This window comes from Schistocerca piceifrons, chromosome 4 (genome assembly GCF_021461385.2).
Source record: "Schistocerca piceifrons isolate TAMUIC-IGC-003096 chromosome 4, iqSchPice1.1, whole genome shotgun sequence".
In the NCBI taxonomy this organism is placed as follows: domain Eukaryota; kingdom Metazoa; phylum Arthropoda; class Insecta; order Orthoptera; family Acrididae; genus Schistocerca; species Schistocerca piceifrons.
Window position 1 is genome coordinate 65489275 of NC_060141.1, and position 16984 is coordinate 65506258.

At 38.0% G+C, this 16984-nt stretch overlaps 2 protein-coding genes across 4 annotated transcripts in view; one reads left to right on the forward strand and one right to left on the reverse strand.

The window, feature by feature from the left end:
• LOC124794667 (ADP-ribosylation factor 6) overlaps positions 1 to 12908 on the reverse strand; it is a 118552-nt gene extending 105644 nt beyond the window's left edge. Inside the window, exon 1 of one of the 3 annotated variants that reach the window (XM_047258199.1) lies at positions 12783 to 12908. The gene's annotated coding sequence lies outside the window, so the exon portion shown is untranslated. Of the gene's footprint in view, positions 1 to 12238; positions 12266 to 12742 lie in introns of those variants that run through there. The other 2 variants (XM_047258200.1, XM_047258201.1) reach the window with 2 other exon arrangements.
• LOC124794666 (trans-1,2-dihydrobenzene-1,2-diol dehydrogenase-like) overlaps positions 12874 to 16984 on the forward strand; it is a 108862-nt gene continuing 104751 nt past the window's right edge. Inside the window, exon 1 of the mRNA XM_047258198.1 lies at positions 12874 to 13012. The gene's annotated coding sequence lies outside the window, so the exon portion shown is untranslated. The remainder of the gene's footprint in view (positions 13013 to 16984) is intronic.

Sequence of the window (16984 nt, forward strand, 5' to 3'; positions counted from 1 at the left end):
TTTCATTCATATGCACCAGCTTCTCTAGCATGAGATCGAAAACTAGTATTACGAAATTTTTATATAAATTTGGAATTGTCTTATTCTTCCATAATTTGTGTGATGTCCCCGTTTCTTCTCCTTCCTCGTTTTAACAAACAATCTTGTCATCACCAATTCTGTAGCTATTGCTGCTATTGTTCGCCGATTAACTTCACTAACCCTGCCAGAATTACAGGTTTAGTTATCACGCGATTACTTTCCGGTTAGACGTTATTAGGTGTTCGAACAACACGTTTTCCTCGTTACTCCCAGAATAGAACTTAAGCGGCTGGTAGCCGGGGACTGTACTACTGGTCCTTACTAGTGTAGCGATCTGGCCAAACATTTTCTGTCAAAACTTCATTTTCTTAGACACACCGAGATCTTTCTCACCTGTTATTCCTGTCAGTCGTTTATTTCCAGTCTGATAGTCTGAATCTATGGATTTCGCTAGTAATTATAACAACGCTGATCATTCGCACACCCAATCAGCCACATAATCAGACAGCGATTGCCATTCATCCATTCGGCTTCACTCCACTCAGCTCGTATAGCCCCGTCCCCTTTTGTCTGTGGAAAGTTTATTTCTAGATGCGACGAGGATTCTCCTGACAGAGACATCACGTACACTATGCATGCATTCAAAAGTCAGCTTATGATTCATTCAGAAATCAACTTAAAATGTGTTCAAAAACCAACAGAGAAGCGTTTCAAAATCATATGACTAATTGATGGGCAAACGTGCGCTGGATGCTAGGTGCTTTGTGTAACAAGTTTTTTTTCCTCAAGAATATGAATTTGGCGCCCCCCTTTTCCCGGTAGTATCTAGCTGCTTGCACAGCCAACAGCCACAATCCTGTTGACAGAAGCGGGAGAATCTACTACTCAAACGTGACTACTGCGCATGCGCATGAGCCCGCGCGTTAACTGCTGAAACAAATCAAATGTAAACAGTTGCGACTTCACGCTCATTGGAGGCAATTTGTTGTTATGAAGCACTGCATAGTCTTCCTAAAGCCTTTGACACATTTTCAATTGGCAGACGCTTGCATGAGCACTTGTGTCGTCGTCGTATATGGCGCATTTCCTTTGCTATTTAAGTTATTTTCGTTTTTTTCTCTCGTTTGTTTTATTGTTGAAGTATTATTCTGCAGTAGCGGGATACAGTAATATCCTTTGTTAGTGTGTCGGTTCTTACTAGTCAAAATTACAAAAATTTAACTGAAAACTAAAACAATGAAAAATTCCCGGAATTCTAAAGATATCCCGGGTTTTTCCCGGTTTTCTCCCGGATGAAAAAAATCCCGGTTGTCCCGGGTCGTAGACACACACACACACACACACACACACACACACATTAAAACCACTTGCATAATTTTCATTTAACAGTGAATTACAGTTGGTGTCTGTCAACTCACTCATACAAATACCTGGTTGCAACACTTAGGAGAGATATGAAATGGAATGATCACAGTCCAGTCGTGGGTAAAGCAGATGGTACATTTTGGTCTACTGATAGAATACTGGGGAAGTGCAATCAGTCTACAAAGGAGACTGCTAACAAATCACTTGTGCGACCTTTCCTAGATTATTGCTCAAATGTGTGGGACACATACAAAATAGGACTAGCAGGGCATATTTATGTATACAGATAATGGCAGCACAAATAGTCACAGATTTATTTGATCTGAGGAAGAGTGTCACAGAATTGCTGAAGAAGCTGAAATGGCATACTCTTGAAGATAAGACAAACTATCCTGACAAAGCCTATTTACAAAACTTCAAAAAACAGCATTAAATGAAGAACTTGGAAATATCTATGAGCCCCTATGTATCACTCCTGTAGGGATCACAAGGACAAGATTAGATTAATTACAGCATGCACAGAGGAATTTAAATACTCATTCTTCCCACACTCCATATGTGAATGAAATCGGGGAGAAAGTACTAATAACTGGTACAGTGCTTCACAGTGGTTTGCACGGTACTGATGCTCATGTAGACAAAAAACAAATGACCATTTGAACAAGAAAGTCTAGTAAACAGGGGCTCTAAAAGACAAACCGTAAGAGCTATGAGCACTTCATCTTCAATACTGTGAAACAAATCTCGTCTAATGCAAGCTCTTTGCTTTCATATTTTGAGAAGTGGAGGTACACAGCAAAACTGGACAAAAAATGTCCGGTAAACATTGGCTGTAAACCACATAACAGTCATAACTTACAAGCTATGACTAGTTCATCTACTACAAACCAAAACCGGACAAAAAATGTCTGGTAAACATTAGCTGTAAACCACATAACAGTCATAACTTACAAGCTATGACTAGTTCATCTACTGAACAAGTGCTTATAGCCCATAAGGTATGCATTTTATAGTCCATGTTTACTACACTTTTTGCTTTGACCAATCATTCCTGTCACATCTGTGAATACCAACCATTCCTCCTGTGTATGTTCAGTATGTCTCAGCATGTTGGTGTTTGTTCAGAACGTTGGTTTGATGTTATCCACCAGAGCTCCATGAAACCTTTACTTATGAGAAAGAATTGTCATTTTGCATGTTTGTTTAGTCTTGCGCCACTGTACCGAAATGTTGATGTAATGGGTTTCCTGATATGTAATTACGGTATAAAAGACAAAGTCATCTGCGTAGTTTTAATGCTTCCTGCAATCTCTTGACTTTTTTCCTTAACAAACCTGTAGAATGTATACTAAATCTTTAATGTGTCAGATTTTTTTTCACCGACTGGCCGTTTTCAACTGTTTAATGACCTCGAGGTCATGCAGTTTTCGATGGATAGCTACAAGATCTTATCTACATTCAGTCAAAACTTCTCAGCTCCTAGATCTTGCAATTTGTGCTGTGTGTTAACTTCCAGTTACATTTAAAAAATTGTTACAATCTTCAATGTGTTAATAGCTTCTGGCACTAACAGTGGCAAGTGTTTGCTAATATAGAAATTTTCATGCTGTTTCTATTCCTTCTTTCACCCTCAACTTCCACAGAGCATTGTAATGTTTATACAGACATCATCTGTAGATACTGCTCTGAAAGCAACCATTCCAAGACAGGTGTTTGCTTTGTCATTACCTGCAAATATAATACACTGGTGTCCAAAATTAAAGCAACAAATGGAAATTTTGCAACGTTGCATTTATTTTCCTACAAAACAGTATGAACAGTGGTTAGTATAGTACAAACAATGAAAAGAATGCAGAACATAAACAACTGCATCATGCATAACGGTAGACAAAATGTTCATTTTTGTCCAACTTAATGGATTTGCGCGCACACACACACACACACACACACACACACACACACACACACACACACACACACACCTGGTTAATGTGTTCAGTATGGGTTGTGATCACATCTGGCACCAATACAGGCCTGACAATTATGGGACACGTTGTGAGTGATGTCATCAATCTCATGTTGGGGCAATAACACCTATTCTTCCTGCAGAGCTGCTTACAAATCTTGGAGAGTGGTTGGTGGGTGCTGAGGTGATGCAAGCCATCTCCCTAGTGCACACCAGACATCCTCTATGGGATTCAAATCGGGAGAGCAAGCAGGTTATGACATATCAATATCTTCTGTTTCCAAAAAAATCAACCACCTGTGCTCTATGAGGTCAAGCATTATCATCCATCAATATGAAGTATGGACCCACAGTACTTCGCAATAATCATGTGTGAGATCCCAAGATCTCTTCATGGTACAATGAAGCAGTCAAATCTTACTGATTCTCCTGTACAATTCCGTGAAGGGGTGTTCAAGTGGTCAACACAATCCCTGTCCACACCATTAGGGAGCTGCCTCAATATCGGTCTTTTTCCACAATGTTTGGGTCTCAAAATAGTGTTCCACATGCCCTCCAGAGGTGAATCTGTTGGGAATCAATCTCCAGACCAATCAGGACTCATCTGTAAAAAGAACATTGGCCCACTGTTTGACTGTCTATGTGACATGTTGACGGCCTTGCTCTAGACGTTCCCTTCTCTGAAGACATATCAGAGGCAAACAGACAGCAGGTCTCTATCAATAAAGGCCACACAACTGAAACCTTCTGTACACCTTTTGCCTCGATACTCCATGGGATGCTGTGAGGTCAGATGTCAGTTGCAGTGCAGTAGTAAGGCAGTACCACATGCCCTTACAGCCAAATAACGGTCCACTCTTTCTGATGTAACACGTTGTCGAGCCTGTCCTGGTCTCTGGGATATGGTTTTGGTCTCCATAAACTGTCGTCTCATCCAAGTAACAACAGAATGATTCACATTAAGCCATCAGGCCATATCAGTTTGTGATTTTCCTGCTTCCATTCTTCCTGTAGCCCTCCACAGCAAAGTGCCTGTAGGCATCTTCTTCGTGCCATACTGACTGTGTACAAATTGACTGTGGATGTGGGACTACCCTGCAAACACTACTTCGCTTTACAGGAGCCCTGGCATCATTGCTGGCAAGATTGTCTGTTGATCGGACTGCCATCTTCCGTGCAGAACACGATCTTCACGACATCTGTTGACAATCTGCACCAGTGTATTTCCCATATCCCTGTGCCAATAGTAATTTCACATATTGTGTGTTTTCTTAATAACAAAGGCTTAAGCATAACTGAAATATCACAGGACACAGGCAGAACTGTACAGCTGTTGTTACTGCCATTTGCCATGTAGCTGTTGATCCAAACAGCCTCCTGCATCATATCCAATCTACTTTAACAGGTTTTAGTAACTTATGTATATGATGACTGAGTGCACTAAAATAACTAATGCAACATAGGAAATTTCAAATTTCTCTTCCATCTCCCCCCTCTGGTTTGGAGCCATTAGTCCCTCCATCTGTTAAGTGGCAAAACAGGAGCACACAAGTGTGTATGTATTTTAGCACAAAACAGTATACGTCTGAAAGCTAGTGAAGTCTTCCGTCCTGTTTGTGAGACAGTCGGCGACTCCATACCTCTATTATTCAGTGAGTCTTACAATACCTCTAAAGTTCATCTTATGCCAACTACTTTTGAGAAAAAGTGTTATATTAAGCCAGTGACATATGGCATGGAAGTACAACACTGTTTATCACTAATAGGAATCTGCCACACTTCAGGCAAAAACCTTTACCACTTTCTATTTAAAATATTGAAAGTTTCAATACATTCCAGAAATTCAACTTCAGTGTAACAGATACAGATTTACTATCTACAGTGACATGTGAAAATCTGTGTCAGACTGGGACTCAAAACCAGATTCCCTGCTTATTGCGAGCAATCGCATTACCACTTAGGTACCCATATACATTCCCCGGACTGACCCAAACATTCACACATCACATACCTATCTGTTTTTCCTTGTGTTGTTGTGGTCTTCAGTCCAAAGACTGGTTTCATGCAGCTCTACAAGCTACTCTATCCTGTGCAAGCCTCCTCATCCCTGAATAACTAGTGCAATTTACATCATTCTGAATCTGCTTATTGTATTCATCTCCTTGTCTCCTCCTACACTTTTTTGCCCCAAACACTTCCCTCTAACACTAAAGTGGTGACCCCTTTATGTCTCAGAATATGAACTATCAACCAATTCCTTGTTCTGGCACATTGTGGCCACAAATTTCATTTTTCCCCTGTTCTATTCAGTACCTCCTCATTAGCCACATGATCTACCCAATTCTCACAGTTTATTATGTGGGTAAATGACTTAATAATCTGTCAGAAAAGTAAATTGGTGTATGACATGGAAGTCTGCATCAGTCCAGGGAGGACACTGGGATAACCTAAGTACCCGGCAATTGCTCACAATAAACAGGAAATCTGGTTTCATTTCTGGAATATCTTTCAATATTTGAAATTGCAGTTCATCGTCAAATGTAAATATAAAACAATTACAATTTTAAGAAAATTTAATATGCCCAAAATGTTGTCCGCTTTGTAAAAATTCTGCTGTCAATAATTAACTGCCACACGAACTGTCATGTAGTCTGAAAAACTATGATTACATCAATTGGTCAATTGTACAAACTTTATAGCTTTGATGAAAATATTGTGCATTTACTGTATTTGAAATACGTAACTCATCCACAACTTGCAGTGTCCAAATAAAAATAATAATAATAATAATAATAATAATAATAATAATAATAATAATTAAAATTTGTCCTTCAGATTGGTATCGGAAGAAGCTTCCATACACATCATGGACTGCAAAAGAAAAGGTTAGGCTTTTAGCACCCATTCAACCAGGGAGCCATAAGAAAATGCCAACTTAGAACAACAAAGAAATGGAAGAAAATTGAGGTCAAGAGGAATGTTCAATGCAAGTCGTCAGTTTTGGCCATACACACAATGTTAATGGCTGCTGTCATGTCACCATTTGGTGCATATATTCACAGTTTTGCTGATACTTGGCAAGGCTAACAATTGCGGTGTTAAAACACCCTGGTGACAAACTGATACGTAGCTTAACCTGTTTGAAAACAATTGCCCATAACATCACATTATTGTGATCCTATTTTTTACAGAGTTTGTCGCATGTTTCCTATGTCACTGGTCACAGCCAACGACTTCTATCAAACATTCCTCTATATACAAAAATTGATAGTGCCCTATTTAAGGAAACACACCAACATTCAGGTGGGCGAGTTAGGAATCACAGAAATCCAAATGTGAATGCCTGGACCCTAACTTTTCTATATTATAGCTCACTCAGGCACACAATAATAATGGTGGCACTGACACCTTCCTGTGTCATAATCTTTAAACATACTCCAATCTGAAACACAATTACTGATCTTTAATATCTCTTAAATAGTAAGTGATACCAATTAGTACAATAAATTATGTGGCAGACGACTTTCTCCACATACATTCTTGATAGACGTTACATACTGGAGCACCCTTGTATTTTCCATAATTTATTTACAATGTATGTACATAATATACATCATAAACTCTGCCCATTATCTGATATCCTGTTTTCTGAATTTATCTAGCAGTTTTCGTTGTTATGAGAAAAAGCGTGTTGAACATGACAAAGTCCATTTAAATATGGAGAAAATTTACACATTAAGCTATGTTATAGGTCAATCTGGAACAGCAACCTTTAATTGCCATTCACAATCTTAATCTAGACATAAGGCTTTGCTACGTAGATGAGACTAGATTAATACTTGTTCCATAGATCATGAATACAACACTTTGTAATGATGCGGAAGCTTTCAGCTTAACAAAAGGTTTCTGTACATGACAATGTTCAATTTATTTTCTAATAGTTGTAAATTTTCTCATTAATACCTAAAAATTCATCTATTGAGTAGAAAGAGTGGTGATTCAGAAATTCTTTTAATTTTTTTTAAATGTTGGTTGGCTATCTGTCAGGCTTTTGATGCTACTTGGTAAGTGACAAAAGACTTTTGTGGCATCATAATTCACCCTTTTCTGTGCCAAGATTAGATTTAACCCAGTAGAGTGCAGATCAGTGTTTCTCTTTGTGTTATAGCTATGCACATTGCTATTGATTTTGAATTTGGATGGGTTATTAATACCAAATTGAGTAAGTGAATACGTAACTGTGAATTTAGTGAAGCTACTGTGAATTTCCCTAGTTCCTTAAATAAATATCTGCAAGGTGATCTTGGGTGGGTGCCAGCTATTACTCTGATTGCATGCTTTTGTCCAATGAATACTTCTTTCCTTAATGATGAGTTACTCCAAAATATTATGCCACACAAAAGCAGTGACTGAAAATAGGCATATAAGTTAATCTACTAATATGTTTATCGCCAAAATTTTCCAATAACTCTAATAGCGTAAGTAGCTGAACACAAACCTTTTAGCAGATCACTGCTTCCAACTCAATCTCTCATAAACACATACAACCAAAAATTTTGAATATTCTTCCTTAGCTGCAGATTTTCTGTTCGAAGTCTTTTTTATTAACAATGTTATGCCATTACATTTTGCATATGGACTGTTAAGATAAGATAGATAGTTACATGTTCCATTGATCAATCTCACGGTAACCATTATGATGTGGAATGTGTCTTATGCAACAAGGGGACAAGGTACTGGCAGAAGTAAAGGTGTGAGGACGGGGCGTGAGTCGTGCTTGGGTAGCTCAGTTGCCGTGAAAGGCAAAGGTCCCGAGTTCGAGTCTCGGTCCGGCACACAGTTTTAATCTGCCAGGAAGTTTCATATCAGCGCACACTCCGCTGCAGTGTGAAAATGTCATTCTGGACACCTAATGTTATTTCACCCCAGTTAGATGAGGTGGGAAATTTCCTTAAATCACTTGCACCACACAAGGAAGCTTTTTGCTTCCTGTTCTGTAGATCTGACTTAAGCCACTCATATGCTGTTCCATTTATATCATAGAACTGTAATTTCTGTGGCATGTCATTGTTCACACAATCAAACTCTTTGGATAAGTCACTGAAAAGTCCTATTGGTGACATTTTACTGATTAAAGGCTATTATGTTGGTAGTGAAACTGTCTATTGCTATCTCAGTGGAACAGCATGTTTGAAATCCAAACTGTGATTTACTAAGTATCCCATTACTGTTGTGATGGCTAACCACTCTTAGTACATTACATTCTCAACGATTTTTGAAAATGCTGTAGCCAAGGATACTGGTTGGTAATTATTGACATCTGCAGTGCCCCTTTCTTGTAGACACACTTGACAACAGCATATTTTAACCTGTCTGGGAAAATACCTTAAGTTAGTGATGCATTACTGATGTGCCTCAGAACATTAGCTGTAACTGCTCCACATTGTTTTAATAACTTGTTAGAGATGTCATCTACTCCAACAGAACATTTATTTTTCAAAGATTTAATTATTTTTCTTATTTCACAAGAGGTTGTTAGATGAAAATTAATCTGATTAGGATTTCTCAAAACTGATTCTTCCATACACTGCTTGGCTTCGTTTTTTTTAACCATACACACCAATTTTTTCCCCTACTCTTAAGAAATGGTTGTTAAATACATTAGTTAGTTGTGTACTGTTGGTTAAGATGGTCTCATTCTCTTTAACAGTAATACTACCCACCCCAGTGGTTACTTTTCCTGTGTCTCTTCTAACAGAATTCCATACTGATATACATATTTTTTGATTTTCTGACAACTTCTGTCAGCATGTTACAATAATTTTTATAGTATGAAATTACTTCTGGGTCTTTACTAAATTATTGCTGCCTCATACAATTTTCTTTTCCTTTCTTAAGACACTTTAATAGCTGTAGTGATCCAAGGTTTCTTTGAAAACTGTTTGGTGTTACATTTAGTAAGTTTTGTAAGTTAATCAGTTGTGCATCATGGGCTGATAATCCATTGGCAACTCCTCCTTTACCCATGCTAAATCTGCAAGTTTAAGATGCTAAATTATACCTATTTATACCAACACTTTCCATCCTCATAGTTATGTGGTGTTCAGACAGACAAAGTATATCAATCTCATTCTCATTTTTTAAATAATTTAAACACACTAACAGCTCATCTACTTCATGTTTTATTACCCTGATATTTTGATAAAGTAAACTGATAATACGCTTAGCTTTATCCCTATTTACTCTACAAGGAGCTTCTTTTATTCTATTTTTCTTGATCACTGTCCATCTGGACTTTGGCTTTAACGTAAAAAAATTGTCTGTCTGGTCCCATAACCACAGGGATCATCCCTTGTGTGACTGTGGCCCCTCTTACAGTATCTGCTAATAGGGACACTAACTTATCTTTCCCCTTCCTATTTGGGAGCAGATCACATGTAGTGTATCCCCACCTTTTTTTGCTGGTGCCTGGAGCATCCTGTTATGCTTAGTGTTAACATGCCTTCCAGCAGTGTTTATCCAGGGCTGATCATGGCACTGAAAGACCTCCACAAACCCCACATCTGTGTGCCCAGTTTCTGCTCCCATTTTGTCCAGGTTAGTCCTAATACTGTATCTTGGATTCATAGCCAGGCTGTTTCCTGCAACTATAATTACCTGATCTTCCTTCTCCAAGTCCCTGCATAGCTGACCAAAGTTTTCTGTCACCTGGCTGATGCTAGCACTTGGTTTCACAAAAATCGTGACCTGGCTTCACCTAACTTCTCCTGAAGCTGTTGGCCTACACCCCACCTATGACTGCTACCTAGAAACAGAATTCTTCTTTTCCTATCCTGATTTGATCAAAACCTATCTTTTCTTTAAGCTAATATTCTGCTTCAACCTATAATCATCTATATCTGAATGAGGCCCTCCTGCACTACTTCAGACAGCAAGCCAAACTGATTTACTAACAGATTTTCTAAAGTTTTTCCAACAGTTTCCCCTTTTCACTCTTTGCTTGTTACCTTTTCCCAGCACCCCATCTCTTTTTCTTCCCTTAGCCTACATAATTCCAAATTTGCATTTTCTAATTCAACCTTAAGGGCACAAATCTTTGCCTCTTGTTCAGAGATTTTTCTGTCCTTTCTACATAAACTACACTGGCATGGAAGAACCTCATTCTCTACCCCTGTTTTCTTGCCCCTGCATTCACCCCAAATGAAACTATAACCTACAGTCTACACAGAACACCAACTCCTCCAGATTTTGGCAACCACCACATTTGTCACACATGGTTTGATAGAAAAATTTACACAAAAGTAGAGAACAACTTGGCACAAGATCACTGAAGTTTCATAGCCTGTACTAATATGTAATTAAACACTAATGTAAACAAACTTTTAAACTTACTTTTGAAAGTTCGAATTAACTACTTAAACTCTGTATGACAGACACTAATTAATTTAACTTTGAACTGCTAAGTCTAGAGAGAGAGAGAGAGAGAGAGAGAGAGAGAGAGAGAGAGAGAGAGAGAAAAAAAAAAAAAAAAAAAAAAAAAAAAAAAAAAAAAAAAAAACCGACTTATTGACCTTTATGAAATACCTTCTTTTCGATCTAAATATGCTCAGAAAAGTGGAAACTTCACTAGATAGCCTATCGAAGATGCAAGAAATTAGGGCTCATATGGAGACTTTTAGACAATGGTTTTTCCTCGCTCTATTTTCAAGTGAAATAGGTGAGGAAGTGACAGGCAGTGATACAAGGCACCCTCCACTATGCACTGTGTGAACGGTTTATTTCAACCTTCTGCACATTTCCAGTTAAACATGAGTTAAACCATTAGTGCAAAGTCCTTCTTGTATCACAATACTGAAGCTTATCAAGAAGAATTTCATGATTTACACAATCAAAAGCCTTAGAGAGCTCACAAAAAAATCCCAATGGACGATGTTCAGTTATTCGTAGCAGTCCCAATGGGCAATGTTCAGTTATCTGTATCAGTCTGTTGCCACAGGCAGAGATTGTGAGGAGGGGGGGGGGGGGGGGGGGGGGGGGGGGGGGGGGGGGAGGGGAGGAGGAGGGACATCCAATCTCATAGCTCTACCAATATTTGTTTTCAAATCATACAGTGACGGGGCCTATATTAGATGAATTACGTAAGGCTACCTTAATTTTTTTTTAAACAAAATCTATTAAATGACGGTAGGCTAAATACCTACTGAAGAGCACCCACACATAGTACATAAATACATGTACCATATTTACATGCTACGTATAACAAATGATATAAAATATTCATTAGCCATTTAACCAACAATGTGGGATGACTAGACCCTTAAATGCATTGTCAGTGTCTGAGAAGACTCCTACGATCTGATCTAGGAGTCTGCCCAGACAATCTGATGCTTTAGTAAACAATATACAACTGCTGTTCTTACATGCAAGCATGCTGACAGAAGTATTAATTTGAAATCTGCCAGTGACTGCAGTGAGGTTTCAATAGCATCCCTAAAATTTAGAATGATTATTTTGCAAAATAATTAACATTCATTCTTCTCTATCCCCTCTCTCCCTTCCCAACCAGCGTCAGTGTTATTTTCTGCTATACAAATATTTGTATCCTATTATTGAGCAATCACTGATTCAAAAATAGGACCGAACTGATTTTTTTTATCGACTTCTACTGTGTTCTTGCTGTGAGTTTCTTTTTTGAACATTATTCTCTTTCCTACTATTTTCGTCCATGCAGTGGAACATACAGAAAAGTTATCGGAATTAAGTTTTCATTTAATGTATTTTAACGTCATTCTAACGCAAATAACAATTGTTAACTACTAAGTATGGATCTAAAATGTGTTCACATTTTGTTTTTACAAGTGATAATTTAATGAGCTGCATACTTACAGTATTATATCTGCGAAAGGAGCGAAGCCACTGTCATATTGCCAAAAATATGATGGGCGGGAACCAAAACCCGGTCACCGTACGTGGCGTCTTTACATGTTTTCCCTACGCTGCTTCTTCACAGTATCTGCATGAACAGCCTACCTCAACCACTGACGTTAAATTTCACTTTAGAGCAGAATATACTGTGGGGCAACGACAAATCATCTCGCAAACACGTAGGTTAGTTGTTATCCAACCAGCTGTACACTGAATACTTTTGTTATATTTTTCAAGAGAGTCACACTTTAAGGGAGCAACGCTCAGTGAATTATAAGGTTTCAGTTTCACAGTATTCATTCTAACTCCGAAGAGTTAAAATTTTGAACAAGGAGCACGGCTAGGTATTTCTTTATTCCAGATCATGGCGGTCACATAACGGAAAATGAATCACTCTGCCACAAACTCTGGAGTCCACACAATTCGCACTTTAAAGTGAAACTATGATTTACTTAGTAAACTTACGGTCAACTCCATGACTTCGAGATGAGCAGCGAGATCTTACCTCTAGACATTTACAGGTCGGATGACCATTGAACCGCTAACACCCTCATATCAAAACACTTCCTTCTCTGAATATAAGGTAACATCTCTGCTGCTCAGTGCTAATTACAAAGATAAGCTTATCATCACACAGGACAGGACAGAAAGTGTTGTGGACTCCAACGTTGTAAGTCGGCGAAGGACCTTAGGGAAAATTTATTGTATTATCTGCAAACAACTTTTATTTTAAGGGTGAGCATACAAACAAGAACGCAGCGTCGCGTTAGACTCGTTAGCCATACTTCAAGGAGATGGCAGTCCATAAACAGCGTTAACCAATAGCCACTTCCACTGTCTAGTGGAGGTGAAACGAATAACAAATATATTTTGTGTAACCATGCTTTTGAAATAAAATTAAAGTTTTTGGTCGGTTACTGAATTTACATTTGGCTGCACGCTCCGCTTATACATATATTGAACTGCTACTTTCCAAGAACACAACATTAATGCAGTGATTTCTGTAATGTTTCTACACATATCACACATTCAATCTCCCAGGTATTTGGGAGATGATGATAATATAAAAATTAATTAGTAAATATTATTCACTAGATACCCATTTAGTGAATTAAATTGTCTTTGGGTTACAAACTTCATCCCAATTGAACTTATCAGTTACTTGTATGTTACATTGGCTCACCTTATTCATTTTAAAGCTTTGTCAACTAATATTGCTGTTTTAATTCTGCTCAGTATATAGTTTTAAAAACCTAGACAGTGTTTACATATTGCTATGATAAGAATACTGTGTGCAATATTTGCATAGAGTCTTTTATTTTTTCAGTCATGCAGTAGGCCTGCTAAATAAATTGCTTACAGTAACTATCACAAAACACAATTTACTACATTTTGTTGTTAATTTTATTCATTTTGGTTAACTGTAGCACCTTTATCATCATCAAAAAGAACTTTCTACTCCTATTTCTCCATTTCTTAAAACATGGGAAATCAGTCACATGAGTCTCATGAGTCTCGATCACATTTACTGGAATACGGTTGCAATTTCTTTAGATGTAAATAAGGAAACATTACTTTGTCCATTCCTTTTCTTAAATATAAAGTAAACCTGTAATACGTTGCTCTGTAGTCCCCAAAAAATGTAACTTCTTTAAGAGAATGCTTTGATTTGTGTAATGACATGCCTTGCATGGAGCTACTGAGAAATCTCAACTGTTGATCTTATGTAGTTTGTGGATGTGTCAATAGATGTTCCAGTAAAAAATGTAAGACAGCCATCTGTAGTATGTAACATCAATTTCAACCACCATCTCCGGCAGCTCTGGTCGGAGAGCATTTGTGCATGAGGTGTGCTTGCTTATGTGAATGACTGTGGGGGTTTCCTTTTCTGAAAGAGGCTTTGGCTGAAAGCTAAATGTGTAACAGTCTTTTCGTTGAGCTTGTCTGCAACACAACATGGCATCTTTATAGTGAGTAACAATCTATCCTTCTCCTTATGTTGTTAATGTTCCAGCCTGGAGCTTCCATTGTTTAACATCAATTTCAGGGTAGTCGAATATGTTGTCATATTTTATGCCACTGGTACTTCTAATTAAAATGTTTCCTTGAGTATATGTGATGTTAAGTGTCATTACCATGTTTTTAAACCAAATGCCAGATTTATGTGATTTATGCTGAGGTCCATATTTAATAGTGTATGAACCATTGTTCTACAAGGATTATAAAACTGCTCATGTATTGGACAGTCCCACAATATCAGTTACTCAGTTAGGCCTGTGATTTAGAATTCTTAGTTAGCTGTGAGAGTGAAATTTATAGGAGTTGGACTACAACACACAGTTACAAAGTGGGATAGTGCAGTGGTAAAAACCCTACAGTTGCAGTTCAAAGCGCAGTTCAATGATACACATTTAGATTTTCTGAGTTTGCCCCGTTTCTCTTGATGCCAAAGCAGAATTATTCCTGTGAGAAGAATGTTCCTCATTTCCTTCCCTGCCTTGTCTCTATAGGGATTTGCTTTGACCCTTAAAGATGTTGTAATCGGCAGTACGTTAAAATAAAATCGTCTTTCCTTCCTTCAACATTTAGTACCAAATGATAGTCCTCTGAATCAATTGCATTGTTGAGGAAGTGTTATGCATTTATTGTGGATGGTACAATCATTTAAGTATAAAGTGGTTTCTTGTGATGACTTATGGCAAATAAATTTAGACTAGTTCTGCAAGGTTCGCAGAAGAGCGTCTGTGAAGTTCAGAAGGTAGGAGGTGAGGTACTGTCAGAATTGAAGCTGTGAGGGTGGGTCATGAGTCGTACTCGGATAGCTCAGATGGTAGAGCACTTGCCTGCGAAAGGCAAAGGTCCCCAAGTTTGAGTCTCGGTCCAGCACACAGCCAGGAAGTTTCATATCAGCACACGCTCTGCTACAGAGTGAAAATCTCATTCTACTCATTTCTGAGCCAAAAATACCCTTTGCGAATGGGAAATGTTGCCACAGAATATAATGCTTCAAGTCATAAGCAAATCAAAATCCACAAAGTAGACTAGGCCCTAATTTTCTTGTTGGACTATCACTTGTTGAAGGTAACTATACCAGCATTCACTTTTTGAACAATTTCCTGAACTTGCAAGATAGCTTACCATCTACATTGGAACACCTCGGGATTCAGCCTGTTTGGACTCACTTACCGTGTCCTGTTTTGTGTTATCAAAATATGTGTGTGTGTGTGTGTGTGTGTGTGTGTGTGTGTGTGTGTGTGTGTGTGTGTGTGTGTGTGTGTCTGTTGTTGTTGAAGGTCCATTGTCGAAAGCTTTAATTGTGAGAGTCTTTTTGTTGTGCTTATCTGCAACTCAGCATCTCCACTACGTGGTGAGTAGCAGCTTCCCATCTCATAATATTGTTACAGTCCATTCTGGGTTTTCCATTGTTTGATTTTCACTTTTCATTATGGTGTTCAGCTCCCTCAGCAATTCTGTTTTTGTCTCATCAATGGCAGTAAAACAACAGCCTTTCACGGTTTTCTTCAACCTTGGAATGGAAAGGAGTTGCAGGGGCCATGTCCAGTGAATTTGCTGGCTGAGGCAACTGAAAAAACCATGAACAAGCATTGAGATGTGGGCGAGAATGTTATTGTGGTGTAATTTCCTCGAGTGGTTTTACCACAGTTCTGTCTTTGGATTGCTTCATGTGAATGGCACTTCCAGATAGCATTTCTAATTGATCATAGGGCCAGAACTCATGATGCTTTATCCCATTACTTTCGAAGAAAACGGTGAGAAGAACCTTCACATGTGATCAAACTTTTCAATTATTTTTAGTATTGGCTCTTTAGGCAGTTACTGTTGGAGCAGTTGGGCCTTGGTTTCAACGCCGTACCCATATACTCATATTTTATCGCCTGTTATAACCTTCCTTAAAAGTCCTGAATATTTGTCACTTTCATTCAGCAATTCCTGAGCAATGTCCTCATGACATTGTTTTTGGTCGAAATACAACAATTTCGGAACAGACTTTGCTGTAACACATTTCATGCCAGAAACATTAAAAAAAATTGGTTTTCAAGAGCCAAAGCATATCCCAACATCATCAGAAATCTCTCTGATGATGCTTTTCTTATTTTCCAGAACCATTTTGTTTATTTCTTCCACATTGCCATCAATAATTGGTGTGCTAGGGTGTCCAGGGCAGTCGTCATCTTCAGTGTCTTCTCAACCATCGTTAAAATGGTTATACGATTCATAAACTCTTGTCTTACTGATAGCAGATTCACCAAAATCCACAGCCAACATTTTGAATTCAGTGCTACACTTTTTATTCCATTATTCAAGCGAAATTTAATGTGAATGCTTTGATCCATCTTTTTCAAAAGTAGAAATTTGCTGAGCACTCGAACACATTTAACGTTTTCAGCTGTCAACAATAAACTAAATACTGAGAACGGCTGAAAATCAGGGAAATGTGTGCATACAAGATAAAAAAATATTGATGTATAATAAAAATCCCATTATTTTTTGATAACACCTCATATAGCATTTTCCCCAGTAAGTGAAATCACTTCTAAAATCAAACTGTATCTTTGACAGAAAATTATGTGAACTGAAATGGTGAATTACTTTCTTATATACATCCCTTTCATTAACTTTTGCAAATACTGATGGCGTAGAAATAGGTACAGTGTATAATTATGTACATTATGCCTTTTTACTTTT